Below are 21,222 nucleotides of genomic sequence, written 5' to 3' on the forward strand. Positions count from 1 at the left end.
ATGTTGTAAAGGCTCCTGTGCTGCAGTGCATGGAAAAGGGGTTATTAAAGTTTAGGCCAGACCGTACTCTCACTTGGCTCAAGAGGATTAACGGGGATGTCAGGTCCTTAGCCAAGTCAGTCTCCTTCACTGACAAGTTTCTACAAACTTTTTCCTAATGACAGCATCATTTTGAGAGGGATTTTTGCCAACAAATGACACCTGATCTAATGCCTTCAGTGGTCTCAGGGTGAAAAATTAGACTCACCCTGTCTTTTATACCTTTTCTACAAACCCAGATGGGTAACATTTTTCGTGTGACTATTGTTTGCTTAGTAAATGCATGCTCATCCCTGATTTTAGAAATGTTATTAAGGACTAAAGCATAAATGAACTAGACATCACTTAGGTCTGTGCAGTGTATAGATTCTAAGTGCTTCAGTGTTTTCAAAATGGAATTTCCAATGAGATAGCACATAGTATTATTTTATTTCTGGAGACTGGAGAAGTAATCTAAGTTAAAAGTGAAGTTACAGTTGTATAAATCAATAATTTTGGTATCCAAATATTACTGGGATATTGTGGTTAATGTCTAATCACTAAAAATACATGAAGAAGAGAATTATATCATAATTAAAATAAAATTATGTAGTATGGAGAAGAAAAAGTTAGGCAATTAAATGATTTTACCTCTGTCTTATATTGAGCTCATGTCTCTTTGACATTCTGCATTTGCAAAAGGAAGTGAATTTTTTTTAAATGCATGCACTTTTTAAAAGATTTTTATCTTGTAATTACTATGAGGATGTTTTAAATGCAGCAAGGATCTAGTTGTAGCATTTTCCAAAGAAACATGAAAGTGACAGGGGAAGGGAAACATATTTGACAAGATTTCAAGCAATAATGGAAAAACACAAATCATTCTTGCACTTCATTTACAGAATGAAAAAAAAAAAATTAGACTCTGGAAGAACTGATATTGAGCATCAACCATCTACCCCAAATCTATTCGTTTTTTTTTTTAAGGAGAAATAAATGCTACTGGAAATAATGTGCTTTCTTTTGAAAGGTGACAATTTTTCATACATGCTACTTTATATATATATATACTTATATATGTACCTGAATTCCTGCTCTGAAGCTATTGACTCAGAAGCCTGATCCTAGAATTGCATTTAGGGAGCATGGGGTTTTTTGTTTCTTCACTAAGAAATTTGGGCTGAGAAACATCTACCTTTAAGCTCGAAAATGAAGTTGTAGCAAGCAGATTTTAAATAATATGCAACGACAGACAAAAAAATTATAAAAGGAAAAGAAAGTAAAAACCCCAGTCTTTCTGTAAATCCTGGTGGTCCCCTGCCAGTAGTTTAATCAAGAATACTCTAAGCTTTGTAGGATTATGATAGTTCTATTAACTGATCATTATTTATCCTGACAAACTGATTCCAGACAAATCTATGTCTCTTTATAGTTTTTTGCTTTACTTACCTCAAAGTAGGGCTTTTCAAAGTGTTGAAAAGCTTAGGGAAATGTCTTTTCAATAGTTAAAATTGAGTCATGAATCAAAAGAACCAAACCAAACAACCCCACAGCTCTGTTGGATTGCTGAGCATCTGTGCCAGCCCAGCTGATCAGTGATGCTTTTGGCCTCATTTTGAGGAGGCAAAGTCTTTAAAAAGCTTTTCATTAACATAGAGCTCTGTTTTTCACTGTTAATATGACTACTGAAGAAAGCTTCCTCTGTAAGGGGAATTTGCCTTAAATGAGCAGATAAGTGTTTCTCAAATCTGTTGCTGTTCATGTTACATATTCCTACATCTCTTGTCCCCTGGCTTTCCAAGCTGAACAATTCTCCACGGCTGCCTTTTCTTCCTATGCAGCTCAGCAACTAAAGGAAGGGTTTGCAACATATGTTGGTAACAGGGAAAGCACGGGCAATGTTTTGAAAAGTGGGCTAGTGGCAGGCAGAGCAATGAGGGCTTGGAGTGTGGAGAAGGTGGCTGGTAGATGGGTACTGCAGCAGCTCTGCCCTTTGGCAAGGCTGGAGGGAGGACTTGGATGTGCAAATATCACCCTGGCTGATGACTGAAATGGGAGAAGCTGAGGATGAGCAGGAGCTTCAAGGATGGTTGATGGGAACTAGCTCTGGTTAAAATATTTGTAGGATGATAGATGCATACACTGTATTGAAACAGATTTATCTCTATTGCTAGACCTGTTATTTCAAACTGAAAAGTGATGCTATTCATGAATACTCATTTTTGTGAATCTGCTGTTCAGTATGCCAAGCATATCAATCAGATGTACCATTGTCAGTTAATTAACATTTGATTGCATTAAACATAGGGTGTTGAAGAGGAGATTTCTTCTTGAAGGGGGAGGAGTATCTATGTATGAGTTCTTTGGAGGAGGAGGAATGTGTTCTTAGTAATTACCATCAATTGTGGGTAAAGTCAAATGGAAATCTGTGTGTACATATGTCTGTGCAACTCGCCACTGTTATGGCCACATTAAGAAAAGAAGACAAAATCAGTAAGTACATTGGCATCTTAGTCTTTAGCCATATATATTACATGCTGGAGCTCGGTATGTAGAACAGCATCCAGAAATGTAAAGGTCATCATATGATCTAAGTATAGAAGTAAGGTACATGAGAGAAGGAAAGGGAAGGAGAAAGAAAAAGGAGAGGAGAGAGGAGAGAGGAGAGGGGAGGAGAGAGGAGAGGAGAGGAGAGGAGAGGAGAGGAGAGGAGAGGAGAGGAGAGGAGAGGAGAGGAGAGGAGAGGAGAGGAGAGGAGAGGAGAGGAGAGGAGAGGAGAGGAGAGGAGAGGAGAGGAGAGGAGAGGAGAGGGGAGGGGAGGGGAGGGAGGGAGGGGAGGGGAGGGGAGGGAGGGGAGGGGAGAGGAGAGGAGAGGAGAGGAGAGGAGAGGAGAGGAGAGGAGAGGAGAGGAGAGGAGAGGAGAGGAGAGGAGAGGAGAGGAGAGGAGAGGAGAGGAGAGGAGAGGAGAGGAGAGGAGAGGAGGAGAGGAGAGGAGAGGAGAGGAGAGGAGAGAGGAGAGGAGAGGAGAGGAGAGGAGAGGAAGAACGGAAGAAGGGGTAGAGGGAAAGTTGAGTTATATCTATGGGATATATCTATATTTGAGAGCATTTTGTAACACAAGAGAGATTCAAAATAATGAATGGTTTGGTTTAGACAAATCTGTCTTTCATCTTCTCCCAGCCACATAATGCCACGTCACTCACGGAAATGGATGGGTAGTGAATGTAGACATGATGGAAGGAGATACTGTATTCCTTTGCATTACATATAATTAATCTGTGGAATTTCATATCTACAAGAAATTACTAAGCCAAATAGCAAAGTGGGATTATAAAGGAGTCTAAATATAGAATAGGCAGCTGTGCTAAGATAGCAGGTTAATTCAAACTAATGACAGTGGAGAGCAAAATTCATTCTCCATGATGAAAGCTGTTGTATGCTGAAAGAACGGGGGAAATTTTCCAAACCCAATGCAAAATGGCCAAAGCGTGATGGAAGATTTCTGCCTTTCTCTGAGGCAATCAAAAATGGGCTACTGAAAGACACAAGGTACAAACAAAAAGCATTGAAAATGCCTGTGTTTCTTTTCTTTCCTCTTCATTCCCCTGTCAAAAATGAAGATGTGATGTCAGAAACAAATTATTTCAATTACTTGTAAGCTATTGTGCTGCAGCATAAGAAATTATTTCAAATATGATTTTGTGGATAACTGTAACCAGCTTTCCATATGCCATATGTAACATATTCATGGTTACCTAGAAGGAGTTAACTGTGATAAATTATATTTCAATAAAGAAAACATTCATATTTCAGACCAGTTGGGTAGCAATATTTCAGAAGAATAACCCTTCTTTAATCATATACTTTGATGGAGGAATGCACATAAGCACATCAGCACAACTCAGTTCTTTCCATGAGGACTGACATCTTAAACTGCTCTGCACAATGAATCACCTTGTCAAATAAAGTGCAAAATGGAAAACCTGTTTTCAAACTCATCTGATATAATGACATTTACAACAACATGTTTGAGGTGATAAACCGACAATAATAATTATATTTCTCTTAGACTTCCATTGTACTTTGAAAATTTTATGCAATCATATGCTCTTTTTTTCCTCTTCCTTCAGGAAAATTTTATGCCAGGACTTTTTTTTACCTTTTGGGTCTAAAACAAACCAGGAGGGAAACTACATTTTGCATGTAACCAGAACTCTTCATTTTAACACTTTCTTAGAAGAAAATATATAGTTTCAATTGCAAGCCAACTTATATAAAATGTATATTGTACTTTAAAAGAACCACCTGAATCTTCAAATGGGGATATATATTTTCATATAGTTTTTCAATAGTTATCAATAACACTACTTTTTCCTGATCCTTATCATGACAGTAAACATAGTCATGAAATACCTGAATAAATTTCTCAAGTTCAGTCAAATTAAAAAGGTTGTATAGAGAAAGCCCATGTTAATCTTCCAAATCTACATTCTAATAATTATATTTTCAAATACAGTCATGAAGTCTGTGGAAGTACCAAAAAGAAAGCCATTTCAGGAACATCATTCCAGTAGCTCTTGCCACTACCAGAACAATGTTCTTGGCCTGCCCTGCCTCACCTACTGCAGCTGGCACTTCTGATCAGGGGCAGAGATTTCATCCAGCTCTTCTGAAAAGAAGGTTTGACGTGACATTTTTAGAGGCATTAGAACTGCAGTTATTTAGTATCTGCAACAAACATGTATTGATCTGGTGCTGTAGAAAAATGGGCCTCCAGGGAAAATCTTGACTTTCAATACCAAGTATGTGTGTTGAGCTGGAAAACAAAGGCTTAAGGATGTGGGATAAACTTCCCAAATACTTTGGTGAACAGCAGCTGACAGTCTTTAATAGGAAGGAATGAAATGACAGATAGGAGCTTGGAAAGTAGAATTTGATAAGTGAAGAATATGAGCCAGCACATGGAGAAGAGAGGATTTGGTGAGGCTTACACACAAGCAAGAAAAATATTTCTCAAGGTAGGTGTGGGCTACTAACAGAATTATTGTACCTGCTATTGTACCTATAGTTTCATCTAAAATGTTCTCAGTTGGTAATTCTATCATTCTTGTAGTACTATTTTATATTTATTTTTATTTTTTATCAGTTTGGATAAAAATGTCTGTAGGCTTCATTACCAGTGGGACCTCGTAATGTTCAAATGTTCAAATTAACATCTCATTTAAGTTATTTTACCCAATGCTGCTTCTTTTATGGCTATAATGTTGCACAAAAGGCAACAACAGACTAGGTTTTGGGAAAATATCTGTTTGTTATTAAAGGGAGGAAAAAAACAGCAACCCACCACCACATCCTCCCTACTCCTATTTGCAGAGACATAGGAGCATCTCTCATCAGCCAGATTTTAACAGAAGCAAAATTACACAACACACAGTTCTTCCATTTGTGCTTGTCCACCTTTTAAAGCAGGTCTGAAGTCCTTAAATGCAATTTTGTTGTGACAGTGTTAGTGAACAGAAGCCAAGCTGTTCTTAGGCAGGGATCTGTAAATACTGCTACTGAAAAGGGAGCTCTTGCGGCTTCATTTACCAGCAGTGCCTGTGCCATGGAGCAGGCTACAGACCCTCATTGTCTGCTTTGCCTATCAGGAAATTCTGTGCTCAGCACAGAGGACATGATTAGAATGAAAGGGGAAGAAACTCCCCAAGTATTTCTTCCTTTGCAGTGTTGGGAAGTGGAAGCTGGATAGTGAGGTCTTGTATTCACTAGGGCAAAGTAATGTATCAATAAACAAATAAGTGGTCATACAAGTATGGGAAACTAGGTGAAACTAGAAAACAGTTCCTTTAAAAGACAGTATTGCTAGAATGTAAAAAAAAGCCACAGTAGCCACATTGATAGCCAGTATTTATGCAAGATATGATTTCCTTACATACATGGAAAACAGAAGCAACTAAACTGAACTCATGAAAGTGATAATAAAAGTGGAACGAATCTGCTTATAATATCAGAGCACCAGCACCCATCTGAAATGTGGCAAGTGACTGAAAAAAATTTGCAGTATCTGTCCTTAGACCAAGTCCTTAAACATGTTTACATACTGTATGCTTTAAAAAGGCATAGTGATTTTTTTATTGTGTAGGGGTTTCACCCAGACTTTACTTCATGATATTCTGATAATATTGTTAAAGTAACAATCTGGAATTTTAAAACTAAAGGCTTGCTGTGGTGCTGCATATTACTTACTCCTTTTATACCAAATGGAGAGAGTCTCATTATTTCATACTGGATTTAGAAATCTGCTTCAATGTCCAGATAGAAATAGAAAGTGTTGAACTTAATTTATTTTATAACCAAATTTTTGCATATTATTGTTTTGCATATCTTGAAACAGCAAATAACTGTTCTTTGAGTTTGAATATTGAGTTCTATAGCAAACTACACACTTAAAAGGAAATACAAATGCCTGTATTCTAAAGAAATTCTACCAGCTATACAATAAATTAACTAGCTCTATGTTTTAAATCACATAGTAATTTGTGACCATTGCTGCCAATACAAGATTTTGCAGAATTAGAACCTTTTCACAATTAAAGTTGCTAAATGCACAGTGCCATTGCAAATCAAAATATGCCCTCAAGAACCGGCTAGCGACAGAAACCCAGCTTCTTCATAGCATACCCTTTGTCATGGAATATAAACATGAAAAAAAAATACAAGACCATTAAACGGATCACGAAGGTAAGTCCCCTAGATTAGATGATAGAATAGTGACTGGATTTGAATCCCTGGCTACTTGTGTAAAGCTAAGTTTTGATTGTTTGATTTTTTTTTTTAGCACAGAAACATGGAATAAGTATTCCACTCTTAATGAGTTTCACAATCTATGAGGTAAGAGTATTTTCATAAGGCAACACTAAATTGTATTATTCATGTAAACCCAAAAGTTTTAATGTTTTTATAAATTTAATCCTATGTGTATGTCTAGTGCTTGTATATGAACTCTGGGCAGCTGAATCGTTTAGTAGTTCCAAGAAATCTGCACTTTTTTTCCAGTCTCAGACAGTACTGGCCTCTATGCTGTCACCCCAGCTAGACAAGTCATATGTTCTCAGAGAATAGAAAACTTCTGCCCTCCTCCTTCCCCCCCTCCCTTTTTTGAAAGACAGGGAAAGCTGAAAGTAAACACACTGGAGAAAGTGTAAAGAAAAGTGCATCTCAAAATGGGGACTGGTATGGGGGCTCCACGGCAATAGCAGAAGTCTCTGCTCACACTAGAGCAACCTTGAATTTTCTTAAAATCAAGACTAATAAGTCCAATATCCAAGTTCTAAGGTTGCCCAGAGGAAAGGGTTTGTCAGACTATAATCTTTGTGGAAAAGTTGTTCCTTGACCTTTTTGCCACTGTATGTCTACTGCAGCATTGGGAGGTCAAAAGTGCACTGGTTGTTAGCACCAAAGATGAAGCTTAACCAGACACTGAGAGCAATGATTGTCAAACGGCCCCATTTGCAAGACAAGAAGTGTATCCTTAGCAGAGCAAGGGAGATGAAAGAGATTATTTTCTAGGGGTCACATTTGTTCTTCTTTTCTGACCTCTCTCAAGATTGCAAAAGAAGCAGTACCAGTTTTCTATAGCAAAGAGATGCTACAAAGAAAAAGGGTCTGTGCTTTCCTCATCTCTTCTCTGCCGGTCTTCCAGCCACCCTTAAGCTCTGTTCTGCCTTTCTTTCTTTCCTAAGAGCCTAGTGAAAGCATAATAATTGAATAGAAAAATTAAAAGGACAGTTCAAAGTACCTGTAATTTTACATTTTAAAGTCCTTAGGACCTTCACTCGAGTTTGGGTGATGGTTTGGAGCCCACGTTTGTTTCTTGTACTTTTTCTTTCAGTTTCTGTCATTAGTACCAGTATGGAGGTAGCACCTAGAAGCCCTGGCCATGGGTCTGTGAGGTACTGAAATGAAATAAGCTGTTTCTGGTTTGCATTTCTAGTTTTCCTCTTGGCTTTGTTTTTTTGTTGTTGTATTGTTTTTTGTTTTGTTTGAGGGGTTTTTTTTGGTTTTTTATTGACTACAGCTTCATATGAAAACTTATCTGATTTAATTTCTTGGTCTTAAAAACTTAATTTAATTCAAGGTGTTGGAACATTACAGAAAACAGGTGGGTTGCAATGTCATCATTCTCTCTCTTGATTGGCAGGCCCACTCCACCAGGGTTCAATACAAACTCTTGCATGAAAAGAGACTCTTTTAGCAGGAACTCAAGAGTTCAGAAGATACTACAATGATACCATAGCATTTTGCAGAAGTGTCTTAGCTGATTTTAAACTACTGATTTGATTTTTCTTTGAAGCAGGAAAACACATCTAAAAGCTATTCTAGATCTAGAGTGTTGAGGTTTTGAACTTGAAATAAAAATAAATTTTTGACCTAACACTGAAGTCTTCAAGTTATCATATATTGATAAGATGAATTATTTTTCATTCAAAATAACATGCCTTTTTTATATAAGTAGGGAGTATGAAACTCATCACTTCTCAACTCTTTGATAAAAGGTCAGGATGGTGGATAAATCAAAGGGTTATTATAAGGCACAGTGTGAAGCAGACACTGATTTTTGTACTTCTCTACTGTGACCTAAAAATCAAGTTTGACCTAATTTTTCAATACCAAGGAGGGGGAAAAGAGAAATTCTATGCAGAGGTAACTTGGAAGTATGTTTCAAATCAATTTACTGGAAATATGGGATAAAACTCTCTAAGTTACAAAAAAAAACAACACCAAAAAAAAACCCCAACAAAAAACCCCAACAACAAAAAAGCTATTGATTACATTTTTTATTCTATTTGACAAAGTAGTTAACAAGTCAGATGTCACTTGACATGGACATCCCCATAGTGGGAAACTCAGATTATGGCCAAACACATCAAAGTGATGCAGACATGTTTAAAAATGCATTACATCAGTAGGATACAAGGCTAAGAAAAGAGAAGAAATTCTGACAGTAATGGGCTACATTGTTTAGTGTCAAATGGGATTTCATGCACCTTTGCAAAGCTCTCTATCATAGCAATGGATTCTATGATTATTTTTCTTATGCCTTTAATTTATATTTTACTGTCAGTCATCAGTGTTTGTTTAACACACAGAAAAGTTCTATTTAAACATTTCCTCAAGCTAGTTGGCTAAACTTGCCATTGGGTGCCTCAGAGGAAAAATTATTGAATTCTAAGCAGATTAATACCTCATGCTTATTCCCATAGCTTATGCACTATTTTGCAGTTGGAATAAGAGTTTTAAGCCAAAATTTTAAGCAAGGTAAATTCTGCCTGCCTTATGAAGTAAACAGGTTCAAGTGGCCTTTTTAGTTTGGGAGGAGCCCTTAAGAATCCCTTCATGTGGGAGGGATAGGCTGGTTGCTCCACTTTTAAATGGCTACTATTTACGTATGTCAACTCCCTATTTGAAAAGATAATGTAGGATTGGAGAAGATATTTAAGGTATTGCATATTGTTCCTGAATATCTTCACATCAGGTATTGCTCTTCTGCAGTGAATAAGCATCATCTTTATGACATTTTGATGACAAAACTGTCACTACTGTATTCCAATTTCTGGGCTTTTACCAAGACATGGCTTTCTGGATAGAAACCTTCTCCTAATTTATTTCATTTTTTGTGAACAAGAATCTATATCATGAAGATACTGATGGCAGTTATTATACATAAAGTATTTTATACCTAGGACACAGCATCTTTCTGTCTTGTGTAATCAAAGATACTAAATTGAAGTTAAATGTCTTCAGTCCTGTAGTTGCTACAATTCCTTGGTTCTATTAACCCTTGCCCACTCTCACAATTGCACCCTGCTTCTCCCTGTCAACGGCAACTATTTGCCTCACTGATTACAGTTTATGTTCAAAGCTCTTAAGTTATGACATTTGATATCACTGCTGACAAAAGAAGTCTTTTTTTTTCTTATCCTAGATAGGTATCTTCCAAGAAGTTTTAGAATTTCACAGTGCACCCATGAAGTCTTAAACTCCCCTTATAAATACTCTCTCCCATTTAATTTCAAGGGAATGGGAGGGAAAGAATAACTGAATAAACTTTTGCTAAACCAAGACCTGAATAGAGAAATACCTCTGTGATGCTGCTGTAGAGACTGTTGGTTCCCTCCCCACCCACTGCAGCTGCAGAAGTAAGAAACAACATGGTCATCTAGTGCAAAATACCTGCATGTAGGTCTCACTGTCTACACATCTCACTCTATATCTGAGTTTTAAAACAAAAAAAGTTGTTTTTCAAAAATTCTCATTAGCCCCTATTTAAATGACAGTTTTCAAATTAGGCCATGTAGATTGAATTTAGGTTTCTAAACCTGAAATACCTAATTTAGGTGCCCAAAGTAATTAAAACTGGTGATTTGAATGCTTTCTAGACCTGTTAGAAAACTTTTAAGTATCAAGGGCAATATTAAATATAGCTTTCAACAGAAAAAAATGACTTGTGGCCCTGTCTTTCCTGTTCTCTCACGCTCTCTCTTTCTATATTTTTAAACTCAAAGATCATCCTTCACTTTAGCAATGGAGTGTTAAGCAAAACTCAGCATGTAGCTCAACACTACCATAATACAGACTGTGCTTCCAGCAATGAGTACTAAATACTTAACACTTTTTTTTTGTCCCTCTTCCCTTAAATCTTCTGCAAAGCACATTTCAAAAAGCAGGCATGACCTGGCTTCTTGTGCTCAGCATCTTTTATGAACTCAGCAGAGCTTTAGAGTACAAGTGCAAAACCATGCTTCTGCCTTGGCATACTAGAAAGAAACACGAATACCAGAGAGATTGCACTGAGCATCATGGATGTATGTTGTGGACCAGAGCCAGGATGTGTGTTAGGTTAATTACTTCAGAAATAGTTGAGTGACAAATAGCAATGATTAATTTAATAGAAAAAGAAGTTATGCAAAATGTATCAAACCTAATGAAGATCCTACTGCAATTATTTCCTTGTGCTTGCTAAATCTTTCAAGATCCAGGTGCTCTTCCAATAATTGTATAACTTACCACGCTTCTCTGATTTAACTTCAAATAATTTGCTTTGGAGAAAGAAAGTACCCACGCTGCTTTGGGGTTTTAAGTGCAACAACAGTTTTTCAAATAGAAAGGTTACAACTTACATTATCTTTTAATTTACATTACTGTCTACAAAGTCCTTCATTCCACAGAATTCAATAGAACTGGCCATTCTGCACACACTGCAATGACTGGCATGAAGTAAGCTAGAACTGAAGTATGTTGCCCAAGTAACAGATTTCATGCAAAAAATCAGTGATCTGGTTGGGATCTATTTTGATCACATACTCCTACAAAAGTTAAATTCTAATATCACATCAGGAGTGAAATTTATAAGGCTGCTTGTTCTGTTGGGGGGTGTGTGTATATATATATGTATGTGTGTGTGTGGCTGCCCCCTGCCTGGAAATGTTCAATGCCAGCTTGGATGGGGCCTTGAGCAACCTGGTCTGGTGTGAGTTGTCCCTGCCCATGCAGGGGGGGCTGGAACTGGATGATCTTGAAGGTCCCTTCCAACCCCAGCCACTCTATGATTCTATATGACTTTGACACATATATCACATGTATTTATGCATATAAAAAAACCTCGTCAATTATAACCATTTGCATATGACCTCTATTTACAGGAAAGACCAAGAAAACAGAAGGAATGTGCATTGTTTTCATAGGCACAGGTGCCTTTCAAATTTGTAAGTCATCACTTGATACTTGTGATATTGATGCTATATTTAAAATACACTTGGAGATAACGTAAATGTTCAAGATGGTTTTGTTTTAAATTCAGTAGAGAATGAAAATCCCCCTTCAAATCTGGATTTAAAGCCAGGTCTTCTGTACTACATGCCCATATAGTTCAATAAGTGTCATAACTGGTGCAGGGCTATGCTCACAGTCTTTGTTAATATTTAATGATCCAACAGGCAGGACTAACAGGGATTTCCCTTCCAAAATCTTTGTAGCTATAGCACTAGCCAAATAGTTAAAAATTAAGGCTGAAGTCTTAATTACTTAGGAGAAGTAATTTAAACTATGTTTCATATTTGAGGAGTGCCTTTGTCACAAAATACTGTATGTAGGATGGTATTTTCTTTTGAAAGAGGAACAGTCATCTCAATTGTTGTTGAATCTTTAGGGGGAGAAATCCAGCATAGCATACAGGATCTTCAGTTTAGCAGGATAATGTATGAAACTCTCTCCCTGTTTTGGCAAGACTTTATTTAGAAGGTATTATTTCAGTTATATGGTTAACTTTTTCTTCAATTATTTTCTTCAATTATTTCTTCAATTAATTATGAATTAATTTGCTGTCATTGTCATTATTCTTTCACTTTACCAAAACTGATCCCTACATATCATATCCATATCAGATAACCTATTTTTGGTGAACAGTTAAAAAAAAATCAATGGTTCAATCTCCAATAATGTAGTGGGAATTTTGGGGTTTTTTTGTTTTAGTCTGTTGTGGGTTTCTTTAATTAATTACTCCTTCTGACAATACAACAGACGTCCCTTCCAACCCAGCCAATTCTATGATTCTATGATTTATGAAATATAGATTTATTATTTAGGAAACACTATGTAAAAGATTTTTAAATTGCTTTGAAATTCCTATTCAGAACAGAAGCTCACATGCAGTTGTACACTATCAAAGTGTCAAAAAAAGTCACTTTAAATAGAATGATCTTGCAGCTTAATGAAACAAGCAGAAGTTAATAATCTGATTAAGCTGGTGGCCTGCCTAGATTTAAAAGCTGCTCTTGGAATTTGTATATAAATTCCATATTCCCAGTACCAGCAGAATAATATTTACTTCACTGCAGTTAGGCCTCTTTAACAGAAGGGGAAATAAAGCACAAAAAGTGGCATTGGGGAATGAACACATGAGCAGTTGTACTGAATCTGTATGAGGTGAGCACTGACAGGTGAGCTATAAACAGAGTTTCAGTAATAAGAAGAGAGTTTTACGTTAATGTTTCTTGGCCTGCTTTTGAGGAAGGCCATGTCAATGATCTTAATGGCAGATTTAGTCTCTGGTCTCATAAGTCATTCTGGCTGTAAATAAGAATCTGTCTACATGGACATCTTCAATGGATTGGGACCACTAAGTGTTGTATTTTTGCTGGAAATAATTATAAGACACTTCAAACTGTAAATCTGAATACCTCTGGATACCAATCAGGCTGTTCCAACACCGGCAAAACCCTCACTCACTCGAAGAGAGTTTTGTCTGTGTAGAGACCAGGATTAGCCCTTCACATAGTTATTTCCTCAGAGGAAACATTAGTGTAATGAAACATGATGCATTTCTTCTAAACTAAGCATTATTTGCTCAAAATAGTTTTGTCCTATTTGGCATTTCCACATCCAGTCCATTGACTTAAAGATCTTAATTCTGCCTTAAACCTACAGCATACAGAACAGACATTGGCTTCTGAGCTATCTTGACACTATTTCCCAGATTTTTTTATCATGCTATTAGGATCGTTAATGAGAAGAACCCACATCAGGACATCTTTGGCACAGCTATTTCTGAGAACTGTATGCTGACAGTAATTGAAGTTCACTTAGTGGGAAGCTTAGCCGATTCTGTAGAATTGGTGTATTTATAAATGATGGGTGCTGTATCTCCACTTCCTAGCTCATGTCTTACAAAAGGCAATGAAACAAATACAGAGCACTAGGAACTTCCTTGGCAATCTCAATCAGCAGAGCCTTTTTCTAGACTGAGAAAATTAAAATTGTGATAGAAAATATCTGATAACGCAGGTTAAAAGCTGCTGTCCCTGAGTGTCTTGGGTAGACAGAGACTCGATGGACTGAACTAATACCACAGGAGAGAAGAATTTTGAATTCCAGCAATAGTCTTCATGTCATACATACACAAGAAATTTAGAGTTAATATCAGGGCTTTTATTCAAGTCTCAAAAGGACAGAACAGTCCTTCCTGGTCTCCAATCTGAATGCCAGTTTTGCTCTAAAAACAATCAGTTCAGTCATTGAACTGGACAACTAGTAATAGGTAAAACTGGACAGCTCATACTAATTCTGCTATGTAGATCAAGACAGTATTTCAGCCTCCAAATTACCTTTCAGAAGTACTACTCTAGAATGGGAAAGCTATAGAAGTAGCTATAGAAGTCTATAGCTACTATATATACTTTTAGCTACTCTAGAATGAGAAGAGGATTTGATTCATGTCATGCTTTAAAAAGAGCAGGTAGTGGGAAAGATATAGTTTAGTATATATATGTTTATTGATTCCCTTTTGGTTGTGGCAAGAAACTTGCACTCTTGACAGCAAGGGGCCAATAAGATCTGTGCAGCATATTCCTTCCTGTGATAAATTCTGAGGGATGGGTAATATTGCAATTATGTCCCAAAAAATTACTGGACAAGCGTTCTGTGTAAACATCCAGGCATATGTCAGCCTTTCTGGTACTTCTCATCTTTCTGAAATCTGAGGCAACATATTATGAGGAGTAACTTGGTCTACATAGCGTCATGGGGGAATTCTGGAAAAATCATATAAACAGAGTTCTTTGTCTGTTTTTCTCATAGTTCAAAGTGAAATTTTTGTCTCCTCTAAATGTAGCAGACTCACATAAGTGAGTTGTGAATGTGAGGAAGAAAGAGGCATTAGGAAAATTGTGCAGAACAGGCACAAAGTTTACAAATAGTCAGAATTAATATACATGTTAGGACATATTGCATATTCCTTGCTTTTCATTTCCTTCAGGTCTCAGAAGTACTCCCTGAACTCAGATCCACAAGAGTTTCATTACAGTAACCAGTATAGCTTCCTCATGAAAAAAATCAGCAAATAGTTCATACAATACCATTAATAGGTAATTTAGAAATTGAGAAATACCATTCCATGTCCTAACAGGTTTCTAATTAATTAAAGTGCCAGACTAGTTGCTGTTTCATCATGCTATAGAGGAGATTCTAAGTGGAATCTCAATTAAACCAATTTTACACCAAATCAATTCATTCATCAATTTCCACCATTCATACAAAAGGAGAAATACATGGCAAAGACAAAAAGGAGAGACTGAAAAGAATGCTAACACAGGAAACACTAAATGTGAAGTTGCAATAGGCAAAATAATTTTCTATATTCACTGCCCTATGACAGGCTCTTATGGACATCAAAAGACACCAAATCTCCATTAGTAGTTACATAGAGGAATATTTCAGAGACATGATTTTATGGCTGCACTACTTAAAAAAGAGTTGTTTTAAAACAGAGTTGTTTACAGAGACAAATGCAAGATTAGTATCACAGTTTTCCGTTCTCTTGCTTACACATTTCTTGGTCAAAAATTATCTGCTACATCTCTCTTGGTTGTTGAGCATAAGTTCCCTTATGACTTCTATAGTCTAACTTTGTTGCAGATTATTCATATTTAAGATAATTCATGCTTATGCTAGCATTTTTGTTTGGATTCAAAGTGTGCTTTTGAATGGACTCTCACAATGGTTTCCACTTTCCAGAATTTCATTCACAGTACAGGTAGTGTCAGGTAATCCAGGTAAACCATTTTTTAATTATACCTCAACATTAATGAACTCTAATGTGTAGGAACTCTGATGTGTAGAGGACTAGACTAGAGCTAGTTTGAAAGAAACTTTTCCCAACCTATTCCCAGGTGGATATACCTTAGAAAATGTGTGGTATGGATGCTTCATCCTCAACATCAGCTCTTCTCTATAGATTAGACTTGAACTGTGTGTACAGGATGAAATGGTGCAGGCAAGAGAAGCGGATTTGTAGAGGAAAAAGGAATGCAAAACATAGTGAAGAAACTTCTGATTTATATGATATTTTTTAGTTGATTTGACTTTTATTGAAATAATGCCATCTCCCCACTTATTTGAAAACCTATTCTGTGTCTATTGAGCTGTAATTAAAAATAACACCCTCCCTTCCCAAAAACATGCCTGTTGCTCATTTGAAAGCTTGTTCTTCTCAATTTGGTAATTATCCCAACCATATTTCATTATTCCTTTTTTCCTTAAACGAGCAGTGCCAAAAAATGAGGAGGCTGTAGCAAGGTATTCACAGGCTGCTTAATCTGCTTTTTAATTTCAGAAGGACAGTTGCCTTCTCCTGCCTGGGCACCGCATGAGACACCTCACAAGATAAGTTTAGCGTTTGAGTTCTGCCCAGAGGGATGAGAACGCAAGACCAGAATCCTGTTATTCCACATGGTAATGTGTGAACATAAATCAGACAGGGCTCATGTCCTGTGTGAGAGCATTTGCTGATGGTAAGAGTCAAATGACTGTCAGAAAACCAGCCATTTTTTATCAAAGGCTGAAAATTAAATTACTTGTAAAGACCTCTCTCCTCACATCCATTGAAACCATATTCTACTATAGTTTTTTGACTAATGTTGCTTTCCTAAAGACTTCTTATTTTAATAGATCAGGTTTTTTTTTAATGTCTCCTACATTAAAAAGAATGAAGGAAAGAAACCAGACTAGGAGGACTATCTAAACATTTACAAGAGGGTGCAAGATCCCCTGCCATCATGAGTAAAGTTTAGACACTGGTTTGTACTCCATGATTCCAGTCCACTCACTCCTGAGGCTGCCCATGTAGATGTGACTGATGTTTTAAAGTCAGCTTTTAATGCTACAAAAACCTGGTAGAAACAGATTACTTGCAATCCTCTCTGTTTTTTTGAAGATACACAGTCTTTTTAACTAGGTTTTTTTTTACTGAAAGTTATTCACCAAGGTTTCCTGAGTTTATTTCAGTAATTCATTCACCTAGTACAACAGGTGTCTTTTTTTAAGAGTCTACTTCTCCTCAAGTGCAGATGGGTTTACTTATTAGTGGTAGCTCTGTGTGTAAAAAAAAGATTAAGTTATTTTATTATTTTTATTTTGTTAAAGCAAGCCAAGCAAACAAACCTGAAAGCAGCTTTTCCTCACATAGCAAATGTTGCAAAGACATTCCAACTTCTTCATCACTTGCAAGGGAAAGCCCCCAAAGAGACCTGAAACTACAGTCTTAATTCAGAAAAAGTGCTCTTTGAATCCTATGAAAATTTTAGGTGAGGAATGATTTAAAGAGTAAGACACAAGGGAATACTTTAAGCTCACCAGTTGAGAAGAAGCCTATGATGACAAAATGATACTTTTATCAAAATATACTCATTCAATTTATACTGATAAAAAAAGAGAGCATGAGGTTCAGGAGGCAGCCTTTTGCCTTCATGGTGAATGATGGAATAAGGCTTTAAAAGAATGAACAAGTTGCTGTGGAAATTAAAAAAGGGAAGAACTTCAGGGGGGAGGGAACTCCAATCCAAAACTTAGTGAAAAAGGGAGAAAGTATTTCAGCTGAGAGAAGTAATGCTAACAAATGAATTAGAAAAAGAAAGTTGTCTCTGTAATGCCAGGGGGAAACTCAGTCTAACAGGTGAGGTACCTACCATGTCTGCTCACCAAGGATATTTTCAGATGTATTACATCTTCCTTCCTAGACTGTCTTTACATGGAAACCCAGTTGCATAGTAGGCTGGTTCCTGTCTGGATCTCTGACACAGAGTCAGCAACATACACAGTAAGTACATGATGAGAATTCCTGAGCCTTCCAGGTAGACCCTTCACACTCCTATTTACTTTAGGAGAAGCAAGACTGAACTAAGTGCTTGGTCATAATTAAAACAGAAATTAAAATGATGTCTTAAACTCTACAAAGTATACTATCAAATAATTTAAAAATAAGTCCTTTGAGGCAAATAGAGGAGGAAGACAAAAATTTAAGGTAGTCAGATGGACACAGTAAAATGGGGAAACACTGGAAAAGGGAATACTTTAAATACATGAGCAATTGCAAGCTGGTTGTTTATGACAGACACCCTAACAGTGTCAAAGGACTTACACTCTGAACTTGTTGTACTACCGGCATATTTATCTATTTCAATTCCTGAAAAAGGGAAGACAAAGAGGATTTCAACTAGCAAAAATGTTCTGACCTTTGGCAATGACTACTTTATATGCCATGGTGAGAAGAACAGGGCCAATAAACATCAAAATGACTACAGATTCCTATGAAATAAGTACCATGAGTTTAAAACTGGTGAAACTTACCTATTGAACATGATTGCTTTTTTTGACAGAAAAACTAATGCCCTTATTTGATAAGCTAAGAAAGTCCATAATTATCTCTCTGGTTGAACATCAAGCGAGGTTTATAGTGTTGGCTGTACTGCTTTTGGATTCTGGTTAAATATTAGGCTGCTTTTGCTTCCAGTTTTTACAAATCCCAATAATTTGATCGGGAAGATATTTATCACTTGATTAAACAACCTGGATAACTGTACATAAAGGGTATTGATAAACAGCATCACAGTCAATGGGAAAGGGAATCCTAGATTACCACAGGAATCTCATATGCTAGGCCTTGTTCAGCTTCATTAATGACCCCAGAAAGGCAGTAACCAGAACTACTAATTTTCATAAATGTTGTTAAATTGGGACAAGCAGCCATTACTTGTGAGGAACAGAGAAGAAATAGCAGAGTAAATCTAGAAAAATTAGATTTGTGAATAGAAAGTAATCAAATCAGATCCAATTACAAAAAATAAAAGGTAACACAATTAAGTAGATTAATCCTAAATGCCCTAAAGCTAAGAAGGAGACCTAAGACAGTTCTTTGAATAAGATAGTAAGTTATGGTGAGAGCAAGATAGCTGTGAAGATGCCATTTGACAGAGTAGAAAAAAAAGAAGCAGTGCAAATGTTGCCTCTTTGTACGTGCCTACTGCATCAGGAAGCCAGGAGGCAGCGTCCTTATAAAATAACTGATTCAAAGCCCACTGAAGCACATGGAAGGACTCCAGCCCCTGTCAATAGGCTTGGATCAGGCCCTAGGCATGTCTGTGTGAAGTCACTTGGAACATTGCATTCCCTTTTTAGGCACAACCATTACCACAAAGACACTGAGAAACTGAAGGAACGCCAGAAAACTCCACTACCACAAGCATAGAGACTGGAAAGACTGAATTCAGGGTGGATTGATTTAAATCAGCACACAGGAAGCTTGGATTTGTACAATTAAATATCCTCTTCTTGTGCGTTGTACTTTATTTGCCTCAAAGAGAAGTTTATTCTTTCCAATAAATGAACAGTAAAACATGTTGATAAATAACTTTTTTTTTTTAGATCACTCAAATTTAAAAGTTTTTTACTAAACTTACAACAATTAAGTGCATGTTTTAAAATATGGTTTTAATTTAAAATGTATTTTACTGAACACAGAAAGAAAGAGAACTGATTCTTTCTGGCTACTGTGTCCATGACTTTATAAACAGTTAATCTCATTCTTTTCCCCTAGTTGTTATTTATAAACTGGAAGAAGAAGAGAAGTTCTCCTGCTTTTTAAAACTTGCTATCAGTTTTTCAGTTTTGAAAGGTGTAGCTAATGTACTGAAGCTATTAGATACAGAGAAAAAAAAGTAAATTCTCTCTGGATCCATGGGCAAGTCTGCCATCAGGAGCTGATTTAGCTTTTCAACAAACTGGCTTTAGGTACACAGTTACTGACTTTCCAAAGGTTGAAAAGGTTTTCTGTCTTTCTTTTTGAACTTCCACAGAAGATACGTATTGTTCTTTTAAAATGACAAATTGCCTTAAAAGTAGAATAATCCAAGATTTTAGGAAGCTTAGATCAGATATCTTATACAGCTGTCCTGTGGAAAAATATCTTTTATACTTTTTGCCGTCTTAACCTATTTTCATCCCCTTGATTGCTTTATTTTATCTCCCTTTATTGCTACTAAATTGTTAATATAACTTGAGTGAGAAGGGAGCAAGGAAGAGTACTAGGGTTACCAATCTCTAGCTGCTCCAGTTAGGCAGTGTGTTGCATAGCTGCCTGTAGAAATGACTACTAAAAAGGTAAGGGGAAAAAGACAAAAATTCACCATAATTTGTGTTTTCAACAGTGCTGGCCAGTGTCTAGGTGAGGGAATTAAATCATACCAGGACCCAGACCTCCTTACTTTGTGCTTACAACCTGTGTTTCCAGAGAATCTTTCAAGTAAGTACTGACAAGGCTTATAAACTTAAATTTTTTGCTTCCAGTAACCTGCAAAAGAAGGGCTCCTGAGTCTAGATTTTAGATGGGATGTCTTTATAAAATATATTTCCTAGATCAGTCAACATTCATGCTCTCTGTTTTCCAGGAATTAGCCCAGTTAGCTATAACTGCTCTTTCTGATCTTAGAATTTTTTTACGAAAATCATTGACTGGAATATAATTTTGTCATTTAGTTCCTATCTATAGACTAAATAAAAACTAACATAGGGAATAATCTACATTACAGATACTGAGGAAAAACCATGTAAATAATGAATCGGGAAGGGAAAAAACTGGCATCCTTTACTGTTTTGCTTCACAAAAAGGGCAGAATCTTGAGTAAAAACCAAAACCACCAAAATGAAAACAAGCCACTCAAGTATTTTGGCTGAAGTGTCCATAGCCTTTATACTGCTCTCCGTGGTAAGAAAGAGGACCAAAGAATCCATGTAATGATAGATCACCTCTTACAGCTATTGCTGCTCTGCCACCTGTTCTCAGTCATGCCAGAAGTCCCTTCAAAGGACCCTCTGCTGCATATAAAACATACAGCTATCCCAGGAAAGCTTTCTTCCACAGGGTCTGCATATTCAGGAGCTACTTACAAACCATAACAATCTTGCTGGTAGTAACAATCTTCATTTTACAATAAAGGCAAACTCCTAACCTAGTCACAGGGCTTTTTTTTGCAGACATTGTCCTGGCTCCTCAGGCACAGGATGTTAAATGTACCTTGGATCTATATAATTAGCTTGTTGTAAGGGTGTGAAATTGACTCAGGAGCTGAGGACTTGAGCCAGGTTCTGTGCACTGGTTTGGTGTCTGATGAACTCTGAAAGAATGATTAAAAGTTTCAGATTTTAATAGCTACTGCCCTGGTGTCTTTAGTAGCGTTGTACAAAATCATATTGCAGTCAGTCTTGTGAAGCCAGGAGAAACAGGATAAAGAGATAGTCTTGTGATTAAAAGTTTATGGTGCTCTTGTTGAAAAAATTAAATTTATCAGCAGTATAAGCAGCATTTTATCTCATATT

Source organism: Calypte anna, chromosome 5A (assembly GCF_003957555.1).
Source record: "Calypte anna isolate BGI_N300 chromosome 5A, bCalAnn1_v1.p, whole genome shotgun sequence".
Taxonomy (NCBI): Eukaryota; Metazoa; Chordata; class Aves; order Apodiformes; family Trochilidae; genus Calypte; species Calypte anna.